The sequence below is a fragment of the Tribolium castaneum genome, chromosome 1 (assembly GCF_031307605.1).
Source record: "Tribolium castaneum strain GA2 chromosome 1, icTriCast1.1, whole genome shotgun sequence".
NCBI lineage: Eukaryota > Metazoa > Arthropoda > Insecta > Coleoptera > Tenebrionidae > Tribolium > Tribolium castaneum.
Window position 1 is genome coordinate 28,725,351 of NC_087394.1, and position 16,741 is coordinate 28,742,091.

Here is a 16,741-nt window from a genome sequence, read left to right on the forward strand (position 1 = left end):
TATATTCGTCGAGATCTCATTGACTTCCTGGTGCGTGGTATTCAGAGTATTAGCCTGCTCGGCAAGGCCAGAGTATCTGCACTTAATGTGTGTATATCATTAGAATGCACACAAGCCGCAGGGGGCGCCTCTCGTGCGGACACCTGGCCCACCAACTAACACAAAAACCAGATGCTACCTGCGAGGAGGCTGCGAGCCGCTCTACAGCCCAACTACCGAAAAAAATAACGCAAATAGGGAACTCCCCGCAACTCTATCCACAGAGCTATTTTTTCGAATTCTTGCTGTGAGCCTCCAAAAACTAGCGGTCATCACGTCCTGGTCGCGACCATGACGAAACCTGCGATTGTATTTTTTGGCTTCACACTCGACGGATTTGTCGCCGATTCGTGAATGGGAGCGCCTTGGCCATTGCCGTTGTGGTTATCGGGCTGCACATCTGTCATTCATCACCATAAAGTATTCCGCCGGAGGACGCCCGGACCGGCTCTGGGCCACTATCATCACCAATTACGGCTACCGTGTGCCACCAGTCGCTCATCCAAACACTGACTCGTCCTCGTAGGCCAAGGACCGAAATTACGCGAGAGGAAATTGGAAGCGACGTTTAGGAAATCGAACTGCTCGGAGCTGGAGTTGTTTGTGTGTTTTTTTGGCTGTTTTCGAATCATCAAAACTGTTGTTGTTGCAACATGAGCTTAATTACAAATATATGGGGCACATTTTTACATGCCCGGGTATATCAATCATGCAAGAGATTATTTTCAGTTCTATCTGGAACGCACAGTTTTGATTCGAGCTATAATTACGGATTCTGTAGCGAGGCAGAGCTCAGATGAAAATAAATCCGGGAAACGGCGCCGAGGGCTAGCTGAAAGTATTACAGCAAAAATCACATTTTTTCACTACACAACTCATGTTTGGGCCAAATTCATTTTCTCTAATAACAAACACTTACAAGCTATTTGATTTGAATTATCAATTTTCGATATTTAAAAGCTTTCTGTCTCATCATGTTGACGTTTTTTAAATTTGGAATTTTATAATTTGCCAATTAACTTAATTGTATTAAAAAATAATTGAAATTCATTGATTCACCATTTTTACAAATAAGTACGGTAGTATGTCGAAAAATTAAAAAAGAAAAAAATTAAATGTACAAAAATGATCGTCAAATACATAACAAAATACTACGTCATGAATATGTTAATAATATATTATACAGCGTGAGCCATTTTGGATATCACTGAAAATAAAGAAAAAAGTTGAAAATACCGAGACACCCATTCAAATTCAAACTACCCTTTAAAAATTAAAAAAAGTTATGTTTATTTATTAAGATATTATGGACTGGTTTACATAAAGCAAAATTGAAATTAAATTCAGAATTAAACTAATTCGTAAGTTGCCATTTAAAATGCATTCACAAATGTCAAGATAATCTCTAATTAAATTTTTTTAACAATTTAACTCAATGGTTAAAATTTAATTCATTGTTAAAAGTTAACAAAGCGAATGGACCAACCAAATTGCTTCAATTTGATCACATAATCAGTTAATCACGCATTTAATTCCGGATTAAATTAATGACTTCTATAAACCGGTCCTTTAAGTTTTATTATACGTACAGACCAAGTTCTAGCACAATCATTTTTCAGAAAATGCAAAAATAGATCTGAAAATAACTGTAAAACCTAAAAGGTTTATTTGTAAAGTCATCAAACATTTATTTTTTGTTTGCCATTGGATTTTTCTTTCTAGATGATAATTTATTGAGGTAGGTTGTATCTATACATATTTTTTTAAAAACGCAATAAAATTAAAATTGTGAAAATATTTCGTGTCTATGAATAAAATGAGGTATACTATACCTACCTGAAAGTGTTGAAACTCATAAACCACGTGAACTCATGCAAGTTGCATTAGAGCAAAAATTCAAGCTTGCCAAAGCTTTCATTAACTTTCCTGCACCGATTATTTAATAATAATTATTAATTAATAGTAATATTTAATATTATTTTATATTATTAATTAATTAATAATTATTAATTAATAATAATTATTATTAAATAATCGGTGAAAGAAACTTAATGAAAGCTTTGGCAAGCTTAAATTTTTTCTTAGAAAGTTATCCTAAATTTGTATTTTCTAAAATAGCACGATTAAAATTAAAACAACCAATTATCAAGAAGCAGAAGAACTTTTAAAAGTAAAATGTACATACGATAAAAGCTTGAAAAAAACTTTGGATAGTTGGATACTGCACAGAGAGAAATAAATTTGAACATTTTTTGTAAATCGATTTTTGGAATTTCGACTAAGATAAGTCCTTTGAGTTTTTATTAAAATTTTATTTTCTTAGTTATATTTATGTTGTTATTATACTTATTATTTCTTTCAGACATATACAGAAAATACTGTAACGAGATCTTAGAAATAATAACTGAAAAGAAAACAATGACTAATACTTTAATTACCAAGGTCCTTCAGCTTTTGTTCTGAAGGAATAAGGGTATTTAGTAAGGTTTTCTGAATGGGACATGAATTCACGAATAAAAAAAGTGTTAGACTATTTTTTTTAAATATGTTGCACTGTATGTAAAGGATTGTAAGAATTTGTGGAATTTTAACATTTTTCCTGAAATCTTTCAATAAAATACCTAATTATAATTTTTACATTTTTATGAACAACCTAACTTATTTAGATATTTGTCGAATTGATAATTCTTCTTCTCACCTAACTCACATTTTTAAAAAGTAACGTATTATTTTACTTTTAAAAAATCAAAAATAATAAGAAGATTCTCAGCATTTTTTAGAAACTCAAATGCTTTTTTAAGGATTTCTAAATTTAAAAAATCAAGCGAATTTTCAGTAAACAAAAACAAAATAGGAGCTTTGATAGTTGTTCCCCAATCACACAAGTTTTTTTGCAGAAGTTGGTATTTTCTGTTGCTTGTTAAAACTAACGAAATGGTTGTAAAATATTGGGTGAATGATTCAGTAATTATCTTGCGTTTTTTTTGGCGCATCACCCAGCTGGTGGAGCGTCAACTTCGGGAATTGCGACAATTAAACGACCAAACTAGTTCGAAAAAACTTTATTTATTCAACAATCGGGAACATTTGGTAGATAAAAATATATAAATAGCACCAACAATCCCATTCACTGTAACGGCCATCTGTCTGCAAAAACTGACCAAACTCCCCATTCATTGACGACATTAAATTTTTACTTAAAGAAGCGGCATAACTTCTCATATACCTCGAATGCCATCATGAGAGTACCTCGATCAAAGGCTTCTTATAAATCCTAGAGGAATGCTCTCACAGCAGCACGCTGTTTGGTCAGTCTTAAAAAATGTCAAGAACGAAAGACGGTGCTAACTGGCTAATAACTCTCCGATTCATCATGGTTAAGTAGTGAGAACTAATAAATGAGTTACATATCGCGCTCTGTAATTATTACAGGTAGTTGAAGATAAGCAGGTTACGCCGCACGGACTATTCCGTCCACCCACATGAGTAAGATCGCGACCCAGAACCGGTCATTACGGTCCTGCAAAAGGAAAATCCAATCCGTATCCGCTGCCAGCAGTTACATAACAACTCATAATTACAATCATGAATATTAATGGCGAATAGTTTATCAAAAAATAACACTTTAATACGAAAATAAGCGTGTAATAAGATTCAATTATGTCATTGCTCCAAGACGACTCACATCTATTTATTGGAGCACTTCTGCCAATTAGCGCCCGGCCCTTGCACGGGAAATAAACCAAACTCACACTCAACCTACACTAGAGTTCCCAAATTTTCTCAAATATTTTGAAATATTGAAACAAAATTAATTACAGCGAATTGATCTAACTTTCACTGTTGGAAACTGTAATGATGATTAATTGAACACCTTAAGGGTTTGGACTGGATCTGGAGCCTTTATGTGGTAATTGTACCTTTTACTATAATCAGCTTCCGAAGACGTAAAGCTTTGACTTTATGATAGCGTAATTACGTTAATTTGAAAAAATTCGAAACATTTTTTTCACCGTGTTCCCACACGTTGTGCAAGCGGCTTCTATCAATCATTTTCAATAAAACTGATTAATTTTTAGACGTCAGAGCCGAGAATGACAAGCATAACATGCTTTAAAGCACAATGCGACTAAGAATTGCGTAAGCCGCTACACAAATAACTGAAATACGCTCCTGACAGAATAGGTTTATAAATGGTGTGTGTGCTGGCATCCTTCTTGCGAAACTGCAAGAACAAACTTCGCTAATGGAGCTCAACCTGCGATAATTAGAATATTTTATGGCTCCCGATGATATAAAGAGACCACCAGAAATGACTAAAGGTCGGCGAATAACCCAACCGCACGTCCTTGTGCGAAAAAATGCCCATAATTGGTAATTTCAGATAACCATCAGACCACAAGATCACAATTATCAAAATCAAGATGTCACTGACTTAACACGTAGCCGAAAAAATCGTCCTTTCAAGGTGAGCTTACAAGACAACACACTGTAACAGGTTCTCCATAAAAAGAAGGCAATTTTTTAATAAAAAGACTAATTTGGGGATTTTTATGGGCATTATCTTATTAGCCGGTAATAAACGTGTGGAGAGCATTGAAAAGCATGTATTGGCCGATTTTTTCGTTTTGTTTGTGTGTTTTGTAATCGTGATCTATTTAATTAAAGAGTAATTTAGATCAAAGTAAGCCGCGTGTAATAAATACCTCCTATAAATTACCCAGTCGGACCAACCGATAACTACAACGCACTGAAAAAAATATTAATGAACTCTTAAAACTGTGCAACGGTCCATTGTGTTTCAATAACCAGAAAAATCATTTTCCCAAACGGAACCCAATTATCTATTGGGAAATTTTACCGCTGGGAGGATGGCAGTTAAGCTAAAAGCAGCATAAAATTTTTCAAGAGCATAATTGCTATTTATGTTGACGTGTTCTGATTGCACTATTTTAAGAATTTCTGCGTTATTTGGTATTTTCTAGAGAAATGTCCGCCGTGGTTATATCGACTAATAAATTGCACTCTGGGAATTTATTGTGATATAAGGCTTAATGCAAAATTACGCTATAAACTCGCTAATGTTGTCAGAAATACACTTTGTAACCTATCTGTGCTTTCAGCTCGAAAATCCACGAGAAGTGGACTGCAGTAGCTAGCTGATTCCTTGATTCTCTCATTTACACTTAGATTTATTCAATCGGTCAAAAATTCAGGTTCCAGTTTCATTAGCTGAAATTAGATATCCCAAGAAGTTCATCGAGCATCGTTAGCATTGACGACAAGCGCTATCCTAACCATGCAGGACCTTATCGAGATTTATTGCACCTGAAATATTTCCTCTTCATTTAATTACAGGCGATATTGATGACTTTATTGCGTGTAAAGGAGACTTCTATCATAGCTTCTTAGATAAGTCATTGTAAAACGAGGCTTAGTTCAACAATTAATTCATCCACCGAGATTAAATTAAAACCATTTAAGGCCGTCATTAATTAATGTACGTGGTTTCAAAAACTACTTAAAATTGGGAAAAAATCCAGAAAACTAGTTCATATAAATCACTGAGGTAAAAGAAACCTGGATTAATCACTGATTAATAAACAAGGATATTAAACGGAGTGCAATTAAGGCGTGAATACTTAGAGCAAAACGGGATTTCGTGATTTGTTCGTACGCCACTTTATCTATGAGAATTATTTAAGCAGTAATTAAAAATTACTCTTGTTTTTCGAGGTAAAAACGCGGGCAAAAGTAGAACAGACTCCTACACCGGTTACCCAAGTTGTATTCTTTGTGGTGCTGCGAACGCTGGTTGAAAATAACTCACCTGATTAGAGGTAGACTTATTTAGGACGATTCTCACGGTGAAAATTGCTAACTGCGCCGATAAAACATTTACGGCAGATTTGATCGCCTTGAAAATCTCTCGGTAATTTTTAAAATGACATTGTTAGTTCCGAGATGCAATTTAGCGTGGAATGTAACATATCCAGATCGCAGTTACGACTTTATTTCATATTTTGTTACATGTCTAAATTATAGCTTCCTCTTGATTTTAACTCCGGTTTAAAAATTAAAGAATGCGTCAAATGGAGCGTGATGTGCATAAAAAATTTTGCTTTTGAGTAACAGTGCTTGCTTGAATTTTTCTTTTTTGTGTTGTACCTGCTATTAAGAAGTGAAATTTTCTCATCAAGCATGTTGATGTTGCAAAATTATTTATCGTGGCTCGCTATGTTTATTTATAAGCAGAAGAACTGGAGCGCGAAAAATCGATGAAAATGTTGTAGAACATGGCACTTGAAATCTTGAAGAATCCCTGGTTGCAACACTCTAAGCATGCGTGAATAAGTTGTATAATTCATATTTCTATATTCATTACCTTTATGTAATTGGCTTTCAGGTCCCAAGTTTATAGGTCCAATAAGAAAGGAAGTTTGATTGCGAGAAAATTGAAGTCGGTTTTTTCTCCTAAACGAATAAATCGTTGCGTTATCCGATCGAGACTTAGAAATTACAGCCATAATAACGAAAATAAAGAAGTGGCACATTTGACGTGAAAAAACGACCGAGCCAAATCCAATTCAATTTCAGCTTTCAATAGAAAACTATAAAGTTTTATGTTATGGAATAACAAAAAGCCCCACTTACATCCGCTCTGCGGAGGAGATCCACAAAATAAATAAACATTAATGCATTCTCTGACAAAAAAGAGCCGCCATCGTCTTTTTACCTCGAATTAACTGTGACTTAATATTCGATAATCTTTACTACTAGCAAAAAGGCGGTTGGAATCTTTCGGCACGCTGAGACATAAAAGTAATTTGAAAATAATAGAGAAATTGTCAAAAAATCAAATTACTGATGCCATCTTGGAGCGACAAAAAGGCCGACAAACTGATATAATACCAAAGAAGACGAACCATTTTTAACATTTTTTCCACAACATTTTACTTCGATGGCTCGCTTGGCTGACTGTGTTGGTCATCTTGTTGGTTTAATACAAGCAGCCTGAACGAATCTCGCAGGTTTCACTGGAGGTGTGTGGAATTGTCAATTTTTTGCTAATCCGCACTTCCGCAAGAAAACTTAATTATTCACCTAAACGTGTGTGCACGTAATTACAGCCCTCGCCAGAGAAAGTTACAAGCAATTTAGACAACAAAAACATTTTTATTATTGCTCCAAATTGTTGTAAACAATAAAATCCACTCGCATTTGCATTATATCTATAGATGTAGTTTTTTATATATTTTATCTAATTTTTTTATTTAATATAGTGTTATAAGTTTCTAAAAATCGTGTGGCCTTAACAAAAATACTATAAGTATACAAGGTCTACATGTATACAAGGAGCTCAAAAACTGGCGCACCAGCTCAGTGGTACGTTATTAAGAAGCAAGTGCAGATTACGGGAAAAATGTTGAAAAAATTCTTAAAGTTATAATTTAAAAAATCTGGAGCTACAAACTTATTGTGTTAACTTCTTTAGTTTTCATTATTTTTTTATGTTTTTATGTTTCATACCAGGTAATCGTTCCGTAACAAAACGATGAATAATTATTTTAAAATTTTCTATCAGATTTTAACAGTTTTTTTAATTTAAAAAAATTAAAATTTATCCAAAAAATCACAATGTGTAGATGTGCCAACACTGGGAATTATTTCATAGGAAACCGTTTCAAAAATAATTTATTTTTATTGTTGCTCAAATTATATTGCGATCATGACTGTTAGACAACGTTGCCACATACCATTTAAATAAAATTAGTTATTTATCAATAACTTTAATACAAAGAATTTTTTTACTATTTTTACCATTGTATGTAACCACCATTGAGTTTGTGCGCCAGTTTTTGAGCACGCTGTATATGTAAAAAAATGCCGCTCTACTCGAATGAATCCGCTGTCAATAAATGTCAAAACTGTTTAGTTATAACATTCACAATTTGTCTGTTAACTACCTACATCCAAAAGTTTCGTTAAAAAACAACCCTACAAGAAAACATTATCAATGCTTATTTCTTAGTGAAGAATGGTAATATTGAAGATCTTAATGCCTGTCAATAATTTTATAAAGCGGCATTTGTGATTTTACATGAAAAATTCATAAGCGACTTGATGAAAATCATTTTAATACACCTTGTACATGAAAGGGTTTGCAGTTGCTTAGAATTTTGTATGTAAATAAAATTGTTAATGTTTCTTTGTTATTTAGAATTTAGATTATTTTTGCACTTATGGTAATTAATTTATTCTTAAATTCCTACGTCCTGTACTAATTCAAAAAATAATTAAATGATTAAATTTTACTTTGTTCAACAACGGAATGATCAGGTTTAAACCCTCTTGAAATGTTTTAACAACTTGTTCCATAATTTCTTTTTGTATCCCCTTTTTGAAACGGTCATGGTGTTTGAATTGTCATAATTTTAAAAAATTCAATTATCGCGAGAAATACTTGGATAAATTTTATTTAAAGAATCAGAATCTTCTATAAAAAACGATTTTTCCAACTATGTAACACTTTATTCACTTAAAAGATACTTGTATCAAAAAAACATTACATAAAAAATATCAAAAATGTACCTGTACTAACATTAATAATAAAATATGTGTCTTGGTTTGGTACAATATATCAGCGCTATATTCAGTTTAGAAATTAACTTGATTTGGCTTAAAATAAAAAGGTCTAATTTTGACAATTACATAAACGAATTACACACATCTCAAATAAAGAATTTTGAAAGCATAATCTGAGTTTCTTGTAATTTCTAAACCATTTTTTAAACATTGATCACGTTTTTAGCAACTCTTGTTGTTCTGTTTGCAAAATACTTATAAAGTTCTCAATAAATATTGAAATATGTAGTTCTTCATTTTAGGCAATCAAATACCTTAGTGAGCTCTAAAAATACAAGTTTTAACGGCTTGGTTGTCATTGTGAGCAACGTTACTTTTTCAAATTACGTTGCAGGAAATTAGATATTTTACAGCAAGTCTGTGTAAAAACGGTGATAATCCTCCATCTTCACTTAGCGATGATTAAGTAACAGAAAAACTGTAAAATCGCGTTTAAGTGTGAGTCTCCGCTCCGTTAAAATGAATTTCACCAAGAAAAATGCGACAAATTTGCTGTCACCTCAATCTCAATTACGCGACTTCCGCCGCCTGAAATTCGGAAAAAATCTAAATTAAATAATTTGACAAGTTAATTCGAACGCTTGACCTTCCCTCCGGCGTAAAAAACGGTAGCAGAATTAGTTAAACTCGCCGGCTACAAATATTGTGATGCGAGTTAACGGCGTCGACAGGAAGAACACCCAACGGTTTATGCTTCATTAGTGAATTAATATTGTGATTAGTTGTGCCCGCGGCGGGCACGAGAATCGGCAGTTTTGTGAGTGGCCGAATAAGCGGCGGGGTCGAACTAGTCATGGAGCACAATCTCCGGACCCCACGATCGCGTAGCTCGGTTTATCTGTAATTAAAATCTCCGGTATTTGTGTTTAAACAAGCCTCAACTGTCACTTAAACTCGCGTGTATTTGTGTAATGTGTATATTTAAGCGGATATTATGCAGTAAGCCACGAGCATTAGACGTTGAATAGGAATTAGGTGGCGCAGCTTCGCGGCGGATCAGATTCTAATCTCTCGTGACATGGTTTTTTGCGAGCGAGGAAAACGGGCATTTTGTGTGGGTGTGTCGATGTGCGGAAAACTGGTTTAACGGTCCTAAGCCGTTTGAAAAATATTTTTAATAACACGCGGAGAGGATTTTTAAACGGCCGCTTCCTTCCCCAACAGCTATGCCTCGATAATTACAACCTATATTCTGTAATGAATTGATTCTCTTGCATATTGAACGACCTGACATCGGCGCAAGTTATTGGCGATTAAGTGATTATTATGCCTTCTTAATAAGTTCAATCTTTCATTTATGGCAACGGCTTGATTGAATTGTGATCTACGGCGGCGCTAGATGTTTACCTAATGGCACAGACACGTTTTGGTGAATTCTGTGGCGTGTTTTTGACGAAATTTGATGAAAATCATCTTTACCTCCGGAATTGAGAACGTTTCAGAACCTATTCGGAATTTTTTACCTAATTTAGACAAATTAGACAAATTTAGACAAAAAAAACAAATGTCTGGTTGTAAAATGTTAACGTTAACGTTAAAAAACTAAAAGATCCAAATAATTTCATTTTTGACCAATTAGGTAAAGTTCAGGACAGTTAAACAAAATTTGTGAAGTGACTGAGCTTTCGACTCAGACAAGTGCTTAGATTAGTAGCAAAATTTACTATCTGACTATCAATTAATTTTGAAATATTTGCGAAAAACTATTTTGGAAACTTGTAATGACATCCGAAGAACGATTTTCATAAAGTAGTTTTATTATTTGAATAAAAATTGAATGTCTTAAGCTGTACAAATCATAGTTATACAAAAAAGAGTACGTTTTGCATCAGATTTTTGTAAATCATCCGAAATAAATTAAAACAATCAAAAAAAATTATTAGCTATACATTAAGGTTGCATAATTATGTTGAATCAAAATTTCTTTTCAAATTTTTAACTCAGTAATAAATGTAAGAAAATTCAATCACATGACGCCATTCTAGAGTTTTCAATTGGTTCCAGTTTTGTATATACCTGATGTGTCAAACCGAACAGTGAATTTTAGGCCAAATTAGAAACTTTTGTATAGTTTTTCTGTAGTAAAGAATGAATTTTGTAAAAAGAACACTAGAATCTGAAATATCTTTTTAAGTATGACAGCGTGGGAAAGCCATTTTCCGAATTTTCAGAAAGGAGAGAGTTTTGCCTCTTCATTTCTAGTTTTCAGCCTTTCCAGAAAAATGCTACCTGACACTGAAATTTCAAAATTATTTCTAAAATGTTAAGTTTCTTAAAAAAAAAGTTTTTGGGAAAGGATAAGCGCTTAAATTGAAGTAATTAGTTGGATTCAATAATTTACAGGCAATAACGTAAAATGCAGACGTATTACAACTGTTAAATAATTTTTCAAGAGTGTTTTTCCATTTTCTTAAAGCTTAGGAAATGGAAATACGTGTCTAAATTGATTAGTAATATTTTTTATCGTTATAACTTTTGCTGTCCCGTCCGTTATCGCATCACAAAGTTTCTCACGCTGTTAAACAAAACCAAGAATTTTTCATGTCCACTGTTTAATTTTAATATTATTAAAGTCTTAATAATAAAATTATTAATTATATATAAATTATTATTATATTATATAAATAAATTATTAATAATTAAAACCTGCCCGAATATTTTTTTAGAGCTAGTTTCACCCACATATTTTTTTGTCCCGTTCGTCTTGTCCCGTCCGTCATGTGTAAATAAAAAATAAATTAATCAGAAGTCGTTACACATTGCCTTATTCTTCGGTTTTGTGGTTTCAAAAGTTTCAACAGGTTCCATTTTTACCTCAAAAATAGTTGTTGGAATTAGTGCCTTTTAAATTAACATAATTATATTGTTCATAATTAAATGTGAGGTCTTTTTCGTGTCCCGTCCGTCATCAATTTGTATTACTTTTTCCTATTCGTATTTAAAATTTTAAAAATGTGGCTCTAATTGTAGGTTGCAAACAATTTGTTTGTAAAAACTGAAAATAAAATCTAAAAATTCGTGCAAAGTGTCCTGTCCGTTAAAATGGAATGGCTGTTTTTCAATAAAAAAATTCATAACTCGAAAACTAAAAATTCTAAAGCAGAACAGTTTGTTTCAGCGAATTCTGCATCTCATTCTACATATTTATTCCAAATTTTTTTTTTTTAAATGTTTGCCTAAAATTATAGATAGTATCTATAATCGAAAGTCCCAAATTTGGTACATTTTATAAATTAGCGGTTCATTTTTGAACAAATATTTAAACTCTTGAAGAAAGTAAATACTGTAATTTTCGACAATGATGGAATTAAACGAAAACAGGCTATTTCCCTGCAAACCCATTTTTCAGTGGTTTTGAGTTAGGTCACTTTTGACGTCAATTCTGTGGAAGAATGATTGTTGTAATATTTTTATGCGCTAAATAATAACATTTATGATTGGTGTTTAGTCTACGTTTCCTGTTGTCCATTGTGCCTCTGTAAAAAGGTAAAACCCAGCATAATTCAAATTCTGATCTTAATTCAATCATAAAATTGCCCAACAACAAATCAACATTTCGCAAAATACCACGTGACTCCATCTCGGATAATTAATCGTGAGTTCTTAACACACCTGATTTTCTTTATTCAGACCCTATCCGTGATAAATTATCAGTTCATTGAATGAATAACTTGCATTTATCAGTTTCTGTTACACCCACATATCATGCCACACAATCAGAAATCATAAGCTTACATGCACTTACGATGTGTGGTCCAGGGGCGCACTAGGAGCGACTGAACCTTCAAGTTTTAAACTTACTTTTGAGAAAATTTCACATTTCCTTAAAAAGTCAACGGTTTTTTCGCCTCGAGTTCCAGTTAGCAGAGGTGCAACGATAGAGTGATTTACACCGGCAAAAGTGCAGGCGCCTCGGGCCTGTGTGGGAGAGTCCGGCTCTGATCCTATTCAACTAATTCACAATGACACCTGATAAAGGCGCTAGCGATTGTGCTAATGCTTTTGGTTTCGAGGCGTTTGGGCGCTCGATTTCCTTGTTATTAATTGTTGGATGAATTGTAATAATTGCTAACTGTAAACACAGGAATTTTGTTGCAATAAATCGTGCGAATGATCATTCGAAAGCCATTTACGTAGTTTTTTGTCCCTGCAGCTTTTCATATTTTCGCCACTTCCTGGAGGATGAGTTACGCACCGAACTCCTGAAAAACCCTCATGCGGGTATCATTTTCCCAGTTATTCGAAAATTATTGGAATTAACCACAACATACGCGCATAAGCATAACTTTCAACTGATTTTATCGTCCCATAAATTGAACCAGATTATTGAAATTCTTATTTAACAATAAATATAGAAGCTCCACTTTCTAATCAATTCAATCATTTTTCATGCCTTCACGAGATTTCCGCTGAAGCGATTAGTTCCTAAACGCGACAGGAAATTGTGGTTTATGCTCTTTTACCATAACTAAGTGTATTGAATTTATCTCTTCTTCGCTAAGTGAGTGGGAAATTCGTCCGGACCTTGACGTGCTTTTTCCAGCGAAGATTGTTGCCTGGATTTTGAGACACCAGCAACCGTTCAAAACATTCAATTACGTCGTGCTTGACCTGCAAAGTCTCCTCGCATTTTTGCAACCACACCTGCTTAATGCGCCGCTTCACCGGCACTTTATAAATCAATGATATTGCACTGACCACTCGTAATAACCGAGTGCATTCGGTAACCCAGTGGCCTATCACCCGGAGAGCAATCGGATTTGTCTAAGTTATGGCCGATCTTGCCCATGAGGAAGTGGGTGTTTGATGGCAATTATTCGCGGACATTAGAAAATGCCGTGCATCTAACCAGTTATTGTTCCACTAAACTTAATCATTTCCCTCGATTAATTATCACTTATCGTATTTTCAATAACCCATTTCAGGTCAGCCACATCCTCGATCGACTTATCTGAGCATCTGCAATAACAGCAGCGTGTGGAAAATAAAACACAGATTGTCTTTTCTCTAATGCACTTGTTATTCATGATGCGGGATGACTCAAACTTGGAAAAATATAACCGGAAACAACACATTGTGTACAAAAAGCAAGGCCGTTCTTAATTGTTAAAGTCAATCAATCAAGCACGTTCACTCAAATACTGTATGCAAATAATATTACCGTAATAATTTTTAATTGCAGTTTTCTAATTTCATATAATCCGTGCTACGCATATCTGGTCATTAGTATGGTGATTTTGTGAGCTCTTGGCACGAAAAGGAAGCTGCACATGTTTTACATTTTGTACCTACATATTTTGCTAATTATTCATTGTGAAAGCAATTTAAATAATTCGAGAGGAGTGTTGCAAAAATATTTGTACGTATTTATTCATAAAGTTAAAAGCGTTTCAATCTGAATTAAAATAAATTAACATTGACGTCATTGTTTTTACAGTTGATCTAAACTTTTACCATTTACCAATTAACATTTTTAATGTAATTCTTCATCCCAAGCTCACATTAACAGAACTAGGACAACTTTAATACTGCTTGTTACTTGCTTAAAATACTAATATTTTCGGTCAAAATTGTATAAATATTTCTTTGAGCCTTGATGATGCCAACTTAATTTTCGAAACACGTATCAGCCATAAAGGGTCCATGCACATAAAAAAATCCATAAAATTTATTGTCACAAGATATTTTTTCCAAAAAAGGCAAAATATACGGTAGTACGTTTGAATGCATTATTGGGAAGCTCTAGCAAAATGTCTGAGCTTTCTGCTTTGTGGCAACAAAAGATTGTGCGTATGCACGGATATGTAAGAGCCCATTTAGCCTTTTAGGAGCTTATGTATGCCCCTTTTGTTCGCTGCTAGTGCGTGGTTGTTGTTCTAAAAATTCCGAAGTGATTTGGATTAGCTGGTGTTGGCAGTTGATTGTCGTTTGCAGGTGAAGTATTTGTTGCATTGTCAATCCCAGCGTCCACAATGTCTCAGAACAATTGGAATGAGTGGAGGAACATTGTTCGGTAATTTAATGTCTCTCGAGTTTCCGTCATGAATGCGATAAAGATGCAGTTACGTAGGAAAGGAACGCAACTTGAAAGAAAGCAGAACAGGCTGCATTACCTTTGATTGTAACTGCTTGTCGCCGTACATGGCGTATCGACTTAATAAATTATTAACTTCCACGCGTGGCAGTTTTTGAGTTGCGCGTGCGTGTGTTACAAAGCTTTTACACCCACTTTATCACCGCGAGATGCTGATTTAAGGATCTATTCCAGGGAACGGCCAAAATATTGCCTTTTGATGCCTCTCCTTGTGCATTATCCTTCTGCCCCAACACTTCTCTCATCCTATTCACACCTATACATCAATTTTAGTTGCATCAGATACTTAGCAATTAGCAAAGACTAACGATTTTCGAAAATATAAGTACGTTAAAGGTCATTAAATTTTTTTCAGAAAAATTCCCTCTCGTATATACGTACGTGTATAAGTCAAATCAGCAGATCAAGGGTCGGCCTTTATTAAAGACTTACAAACTTTAGGCTTTCTATGTTTTATTGTAGAAACCGAAAATGTGGTCAGGAATCGTTGCAGGAAAAAACCTATTTGCATTTAAAAAAAAATTAATAACAAATTCCATGCAAAGTGAGAAACATTATCAGTACTTATAATAATAATAATAATAATAATAATAATAATAATAATAATAATAATAATAATAATAATAATAATAATAATAATAATAATAATAATAATAATAATAATAATAATAATAATAATAATAATAATAATAATAATAATAATAATAATAATAATAATAATAATAATAATAATAATAATAATAATAATAATAATAATTCGAAAAAGATACTAAATGCAGGAAACGGAGAAAATAACGTAATTTTCGTCATAATTCAGTGATGTTTTAGGACGGATTTCCAATATTTAGCCCAAAAACGTAATTAGGCATAAGTATTATTTTTAATAAAATTTTGCGTAATAATTATTGAAAAAGACATTCTATAAAATCCTCGAATATGGTAAAATATAGAAGCCCTTATTTCCTAATCAGAAAATTAGTATATTATGCATTTACATATTTAATACCTTATTGAAAAAAAAAACCTTTGCCGTATATTGTCTAATAGAGAAGTGCTTACATATAAAGGTAAAAATAGTAAAAAAATTCTTTGTATTAAAGTTATTGATAAATCACGAATTTTAAATAAATGATTGTGACAACATTATCTAGCAGTCGTGATCGCAACAATTACAATAGAATTTGAATAACAATAAAAATAGATTTTTAGCTAGGAAATAATTTCCAGTTTTCACACATCTACAAATCGTGATTTTTTGATATTTAATTTTTTTAAATTCAAAAACTGCTGAAGTTTCATAGGAAATTTAAAAATATTGTAGCAATGTTTTCTTTGTATACCATAAAATTTTACAACAGGTAATAGTGTTTAAGATAAGCAACCCTCACAATAAAATGTTTTGACAAGGGTGACCCAAAAATATTTACGATTGATTCGTGTGAAAGACTACAGCCTGCCTACAGTAAATCACTTAATAAGCTTGCTTGAGCAATTAGGTTGAAGAGTCTTTGCAGTTTGGGGTGATCATAGTAAAAATTCAGTGGTGTACAAAGAAAAAGTTACTACAATAATTATCCGTCGTTTTGATGACCGATTACTTAATGTGAAAAAATAATGAAAACTGAAGAAGTTAACAAAATAAGGTTGTAGCTCCACATTTTTTAAAATATGACTTTACGAATCTAAAAAAATTTCATGATTTTTCCCGTAATTTACCACTGAGTTGGTGCGCTAGTTTTTGAGCAGCCTGTATTTAAAAATTTTTTGGTCTAGTTTAGCAACATTTCATAAAGAAAACTAGTTTTTAGCTCAAAAACCTACCCTAGCACTTGAAAAAGGCAAAAATTTTATCAATTTTGAAAAAAAAATAAAGATTTAGCTCGCGTTATTGATAAAAAACGTGCATAATAAAACCAAAACTATTTGATACTCTCATAAAATAGGTTGATTTGATGTTCCAAT